Source organism: Pteropus alecto, unplaced genomic scaffold (genome assembly GCF_000325575.1).
Source record: "Pteropus alecto unplaced genomic scaffold, ASM32557v1 scaffold252, whole genome shotgun sequence".
Classification (NCBI taxonomy): Eukaryota; Metazoa; Chordata; class Mammalia; order Chiroptera; family Pteropodidae; genus Pteropus; species Pteropus alecto.
Window position 1 is genome coordinate 36,624 of NW_006432449.1, and position 7,791 is coordinate 44,414.

At 34.6% G+C, this 7,791-nt stretch overlaps 1 protein-coding gene and 1 pseudogene across 1 annotated transcript in view; one reads left to right on the top strand and one right to left on the bottom strand.

Annotated features, from left to right (window-relative positions):
- PLS3 (plastin 3) overlaps positions 1-7,791 on the bottom strand; it is a 93,849-nt gene that overhangs the window by 25,730 nt on the left and 60,328 nt on the right. The gene's annotated exons all lie outside the window — the stretch shown is intronic.
- LOC112476094 lies at positions 5,137-5,255 on the top strand (annotated as a pseudogene).

The window sequence follows — 7,791 nt, forward strand, 5'->3', positions numbered from 1 at the left end:
TATTATAATAAAAGGAAACGACCTGAATAGAGAAATGACCTAAGATGTTCACGGCACAATTCAGGAAAACGTATTGTGAACAGTTCATCTATTCGATGCATTATAAACTCTGTACCAGGCACTGCTCTTGGGATTGGGGATACTGCAACCAATGAAAGAAAGTCTTGCTGTCAAAGAGCTTGCACTCTAATGACAAGTAATAAGCAAATATAACATGAGGTTTTATGATAAAATATAATGTAATATAACATAAGTGTTATGAAGAAAAATAAAGCACAGTAAAGGGTTCGACTGGGGGCTGATTTGTCCCCCAGGGGACATTCAGAAACTTCTGGAGATATTTTTGATTGTCATTTTGAGGAGGTTATATTTGAATGAAGACTTACATGAGGTAAAGGAACAAATCATGTGGCTATCTGGGGTAAGAGACTGCAAGTAAAGGAAATAGCAAATGCCAAGTCTATGATGTGGAGTAGTATCCAGTGTGTTTGGGAATAGCAAAGATCCAGTATGACTTGTACAGAGAGAGCAAAGGAGAAAGTGAGAGATGAGGTTAAGGAGCTGATCATAAAAGCTCGTATAGGCTATAGAACATACTTTTATTTTTATAAATATGATTTTATCCTAAGCGTGATCTAAGTGTAATTCATATTGGCAAGTTTTTGCCAGTTATTAAAATATTAACTATCCTATATGAAACCATTTCCCCAATGCTTTAAAGGCTGATGAAATTCTATCTTTAGTTTTAATTGAAGTATACTTCCAAAGTCTAACAAATATTCTTAAATATAAGTGACTACGTTTAAAATCCATCAGTTAAAATCTCTATGCTTTTAAAACGTCATCCCCAAACTACCCAACTCTTCTGAAAATCACTTATATTTCCTTTAAGGTAACGCATCTAATTCCCCTAGAGCACATCTTCATTTTCTTTGCTTTGAATTTAGTAAAGGTCATACATCAAACACTTTATTAGTAAACTGTTTATATATAGAAATCAATCCATCAACAATACCTGCAGTCGCTAAAAAGAACAAAGTAGTACTTAGAGCACTGTGGCAGAATTTTAGCAATTTTTGATGAATGTAATTCTTGGGTTTAAATACACCTCCCATGCATATATGGATCTGTTTCTCTCATTTCTTTAAAAAGTTAAAACAGAAGTCAGTGCTACTGTTGCATAGTGAAAGATACACAGCCTGGTCAAAGGGACACAATAAGTGAGAGTAATGTGACATAAGATCAAATTTCACTTTGGCTACTAATTTGCACAATTCACCTCTCCAGGTCTTAGTTTTCTCATTTATAAAAGGAATGCTTTGGATCAAATGATCTCTAAAGTCCCTTTTTGGCTCTAATACACTGTGATTCTAAATTTAAATACACAGGACTCATAAACCACACACACACACACACACACACACACACACACACACACACACTTAAAAAACTAGAGAGAAAATCATAACATATATTAAAAACAAAATAAATATGGAATAATTACATTCTGATCACTTCTATACCTCACTATCTAAATATAATAGTTCTTCATTTTTATGACACCTTTATTGTAGGAGATAGCTTATTCCTTACAATTGTCAAAACTTTGTCCACTTTAGCAATTTATGATAGAAAATATTTTTAAATATATTCTACTTTTCTGACTTCTGAAATAACATACCTGAGCATAATTTAATCATGTTATTGACTACAGTTTAGATCTAGCATATACAGGTACTTAATTGTTCTTTTGTATCCTCAGTGATATAATAGAAATGAAAAGTAAAGATGGTTAAAAATAAATATTGGAGAATTATGATGAATTCAAAGCTACAGAAAACTAATTAATCCCTGAGAGTCTAGTCTACCCAGCAGTTTATTCGAATTAGGTAGAATAGAGGTGTAGACAATGGAGAGAACTACCACTTGTGTATACACTCTCTTGAAATAACCTCTCTTGACCATTAATTAGAAGCTCACTGATGTGATTAAAAGCTTCCAGGAAGTAGCCACCCTAAAATATAACTAACATAAAATGACCACATGTGGAAAATCCATTTCAAAGAGTAGTAATAACAGATGTTTTTAGTAACTGACAGGAACATTTTAAAGGAGGATTAGAGAAATAAGGACTAAGAATTTATCATTACATGACAACCTTATTAGGTTGCAAATCCTTTGATAGATTCTTCTAAATCTTTTCATCTCCCACCCCCATATGTAGTACAGTACCTTGCATATAATAAGCAATGGGAATAGTTCTTTTTGTAGAAACACTGATTCTCAAGTATTAACCAGGAAAAGAATACTCCAATATAATGAGCATTTTAAAAACAAAATTAAACAAACAACAATGACAAAAAATACAGAAATAGCACTTCGAGACTGAATGGCAGTTCCATCAGGAAACCATAATGACAGAAATATCCTTTAAATAACATTCAATCTCATTCCCTTTGTTCTAATCCTGTCCCCACCCAGCAGCCTTCAGATCTGTAATTTGGTTTTCTAAGTGAACACACCCACCAAGAAGTACCCAAGTAGAAAACCAATGATGGTTGTTATGTCAGGACCTCTCTCTCGTTCTAAATGTAGAAACCTGCTTTACTTTATTAAGAAATATCATGTGTACTTGTTTAGCATGAATCAACGTCCAGAGAAAACTGAGTATCTACTTTGTAGAAGGCACTGAGCTAGATACCAAATACAGAAATTAACCAGAACATTCTGGTTTTTACTTGAAACCATGGCTTCAAAATTCTTGTAAAACTTTGGGGTCACTTGGAATATCTATCCTATATCTTTCCTGAGGTGAGAAAAGAATCATTGAACATGTTATCTAGTTTTACATATTTAAACAATTTTACCTATTCTGCTATTTTTCTCTATTTTATCGGTGGATCTAGATTTTACTACCTCTTGTAATTAAAGGCATTTTAGCGTTAGTACTAGTAAATTATAGAAAGCTTTTCTTAGAGCTCCTACATCATATCTTTTGAAGAAAATAATTTCAATAAGAAGGCAGAGGGAGCCCACCAAGGCAGCTTACAATTAATTTTACAAAATCTCCCAGCTGGTAAAGAACTTGAAAGATAAAATTGTGTGCAATTATTTTAAAAGAGTTTTGTGCTAATTTTATTTCCAATGCCCAGCTAAAACACACACACACACACACACACACACACACACACACACACACACACACACCCTTAAACAATATCAGAGATCTAATGTGCTGTGCTTTGAAAGGCCAGAAAATGAGATAGTACAGCAGCATTTTAGAAAGCTTCCATCTCATCAGTGACATTATTAAGCAGGAGCTAAAAACTATGCTTGAGAGTAAATTTTTTTTCTTTCCTGAGTTTTGACATAAACGTGAGAATTTAATAACAAACTGGCCCGAAAATACATACCTAGATTGAAAACACTTTTAACAACTGAAAACTAAAATCACGACCTCCTGGCATGATGACAGTCCTTGATTTTCTCATTAAAGCTGCCAATATTCTGGAACGCTTTTCTGGCTCATCTGACACTTCATTAACTATACATTGTCACGGGATGAAATAGGTTCTGTATTTCGAGGACTTCTGTTGCAGCATCATATTTTCAACCACCTGATAAAGCAGATCTTATCATATAGCCTATATTATCTAGAGCATTCTCAATGTTTCTGCAAGCACATGTCTCAACTTGTTAGTCCAGAAAATATGGTCAGTATGGGTAGACATTAACGGGTAGCTGGAAAAAAGAAACTCCACTACCCACCAAAGTTCCCACAAAAAGAGCTAAATTTCAATGAATTGATTGAGCATTCTATTTTAAAGAAAAATTACTATACTTAAAAAATTATAACTAAGATCCCCCCAATGCTGCTCAAGGAGGCTTGTCTTTCATAATGGCTACTGAATTCATCAGAAAAGAACCAACTGCTTGCAACAACAGATTCTCTCTCTCTTTCTCTCACCCCTCCTTCTCTCTCTCACTCTCACTCTCCCTCTCCCTCTCCTCTGTCTCTGATGACACATTCAGGTTCACATTTGCATTCTGTTTTAAAAAAAAACAACACCTCGTTATGCTCTTTTACCAAGAATTATTTTAACTGCCAGTTAACTCTCCCAACACCCTCCTCCAAGTAACCTTAAAGTAAATAAAGTTATTTTGCAGCCATGTTCCTGCAGAAGTTTGAATCACACTAAGAATGCATATCCTTAAAAGGAAATGTTTTCCCTCCCCTTGCATCCTGTTATTTAAGCTATTTTAAGTACTTGTCTGGAGAAAGCTGAGCCAGAATTCAAGTGGTTTTGATTTTAGCTGCTGTTTTTACACTGCCCTGGTCCAGGTGGTATGTGGAGCAATCTATCATTTCAAACACATCTTTTGGGGTGCTACTTGGTCTTATAAATCTGACAGTAAGAAAGACTAGAATTTCATTTGACCACCAGGTTGTGTGTGTGTGTGTGTGTGTGTGTGTGTTGCTTTAACCATCCTTGAAGCTGTCTAAATCTAATATCTTTCTTTATAAAGATGTCGCATATGTGTGTCTCATCTGCAACCCAGATGCAACCTCTTTACTAACCTACTCCGGACAGTGCTCATTAGGACTTAAAGGAGAAAACCAATTAAGTGCAAATGCACTTCTTTTCAGAAAAGCTGGGTTTAGAAGTTCCATTTTCTTTACCAATATATTCCACAATTTTTTGCACTAAAAAAATGACAAAAGGAATCTTTTATGTCTAACAACAATGGATCTAGACACATACACATATACATACACATGATTTTGAATGTCCATGAAAGCACATGATATATTGATTTAAAAGACTCAGCCAAAAGTCTTGTGCAGAAGAATTTAGATTATATTCCATCCCAAGAGCTAAGCAGTAAAGTCGAGCTTTCGTTGGCATTAAAACTTTAGAAAAGGCAGCTGCTAAACATCTCCAGATGCTTAAACATGGGTTTTTGCCTTTCCCAGCTTATACCTTTTGAGGTAGCTCATTCCAGCAAATATAAGAGGCAGTTTATTGGGTCACAGCTAAAGGTAGAATGAAGGTCACTACCCAAGAATTCATACTAATAGTGGATCCCCTAAGGTGGAGGTCAAGTACAGCTGAAAGCTGGACAAAGAGAGCTGTTGTCTACCTCCATGCCATTCTCAACACACCTGATCTCTTCTGATCTCAGAAGCTAAGCAGGGTCGGGCCTGGTTAGTACTTGGATGGGAGACCACCTAGGAATACTGGGTGCTGTAGGCTTGAAAAAAAAGTTAAGAGAGCTGAGACCAGGCAATCAAAAATGTTGCCTGGCAATCCTTTTCTAACTTAAAATTTCCAGCAGTTTGTCCATCATTTTTCACCTGCTGCCATTTTCCCACTTTGAAAATACATGCACAACTTCTCATACATTCAGATGAGCACATTCTCACACATGTGTGTGGCTCTTGCTCTATTCCCACTCCCTCACACATTTATACTCCTCCTATCTTCCACACCTTCAAAACATGGTTTTCAGACTATCCCAGGACCTTCATTTCTAATATTCCGTTGATAATTAAGCAGATGGCACAGTGAAAGAGCACTGGTTAGTTTATTTTTTCAGTTGGGCTATAGTTTTTATTTTTAAGTCATAAGTAAACAAATATGTACTGGTGTAGTTTTATTGAATACTAAGAGTAAATCAAACTAAACCACCATGCTTTTTGTGGCATCATCCTGATGTGGTTTTTATATACTAGAAAATGTCAAGTAATTTGAAACAACTCGACTTCCTGAAATGAGAAAATCTGGTACAGCTACAATCACCATAATCAACATTTTTTGGCTTAGTTTGGTGGGCAACCTCAGAGGAATATACCAATACTCTTCCTAGTCATTTAAGAAACCCCATTATTCTTTTATTTCTAAACTGCTGAATTCATGTTTTTTTTTTTTTTTAAATCTCAGTAGCGATTCCGTAGGAGAGAAAAAAGTCAGATGTAAATGTTTGCAGGACTAAAGGCCAATCTGAAGATTTACATTACATGTAATCTTTATTACAAGTAATCATCCAAATGACCTCTAGCTTCTATAACAAGATTAAAGTCTCAGAATGTAAAAGACATTTTCTAGTTGGTAAATATTGACTTCCTAAGTGTTCTGAAAGTTTTATTTATTCTTCTTTAGAAAGAACCTATGTGGCATTGCAGCATTTGAATTAAAATGAAAACACTGTGAAGTAGGAAAAAAAATGAGAGCCAAGGCTTCTGCTATCCCAGTGGGAAATACTGGAAACAAATGTTGAGAAAATTAAAATGATTAAATAAAAATATACTGCTTGGAGCTTAACATTAAGCAGGTACAGAAAGTAAGTGAAAAAATTCTAATACTCAACTTATTGCTAGTAAAGAGTTTCAAAGCACTATTAATTGAATGAACAAAACCTATTATTAGTGATAATTACAGAGATTTTCTCCACACACTATGATTTTGCTGAATTTCTGAAGAGACAATCAAGGCTATTATTGTTAATGGATGGGAAAAATCACATAATGATTTCCACATTTTGTCAAAATTGAACTGAGACAAAGTAGTCCCTGCTACCCTTCCAACACCTCCTCCCCCAAATAAGAATTGTCCTTGACAGGAAAATAAAATATAGAGCTTATTTTTAAAATCAAGCTTCCCTGAATGAAGAAAAAATTGAATTTTCATAACACCTTTGACAGTTGCCTGAGGGCTCCATAACTAACAACTAAAAACTACAAAGGTTTTAAAGGAAAACTAAAAGATTCAGCAGGGTCTTTTCTAAAAGACTATGTACAGGCCTTTATTATGTTGAAAAGTATATATACATTTTATGTGCTACAGTGTAATGGCCAACACATTTAGCGATGAATTCCACCATGATTTTCATCTTCATAATAATGGCCTTTTGAGTTTACAGCTGATAACAACAAAATCCCAGTACATGAAAAAACTATGTATAATTCCTTGGGATTCGATCTATTAAATATTTATTGAGAACCTAACATGTATGTAATACTGAGTTACATACTGAGGGGGTAATACAAAAGAATAAAATGCAGAACAGGCAGAAATTTGAGACTCCAGAATTTCTATTTATAGCATATAGGCTAATACTTATTCTCAAAAAATTATGTCATTGAAAAAGAAATTGAAGTTAATACAAATAAATGGAGGCATATACCGTGTTCATGGGTAGGAAGAATCAACATCATTAAAATGGCCATACTACCTAAAGCAATCTCTAGATTCAATGCGGTCCCTATCAAAATACCAATGACATTTTTCAGATAGCTAAAACAAATAATCCTAAATTTTACATGGAACCATAAAAGACCCCGAACAGCCACGGGAATCTTGAGAAAGAAGAACAAAGTTGGAGGCATCACACTACCTGATGACAAAGTAGACTGCAAGGCTACAGTAATCAAAACAGCATGGTACTGGCATAAACAGATAAATTGATCAATGGAACAGAATAGAGAGCCCAGAAATAAATCCACGCCTATACGTTCGCTTAATATATGATAAAGGAGTAAGAATATACAATGGGGTAAAGATAGTCTCTTCAACAAATGGTGTTGGAAAAATTGGACAGATACAATAAAAAAAAAAAAAAAGAAGAAGGAGCGGGACCATCTTCTTACACCATATACAAGAATACACTCAAAATGGATTAAAGACTTAAATGTGAAGTCCCAAAACCATAAAACTTTTAGAAGAAAACATAGGCAGTAAACTCTCTGATATTACTAACAGGAATTTCTTTTCAGATATATCTCCTTGAGCA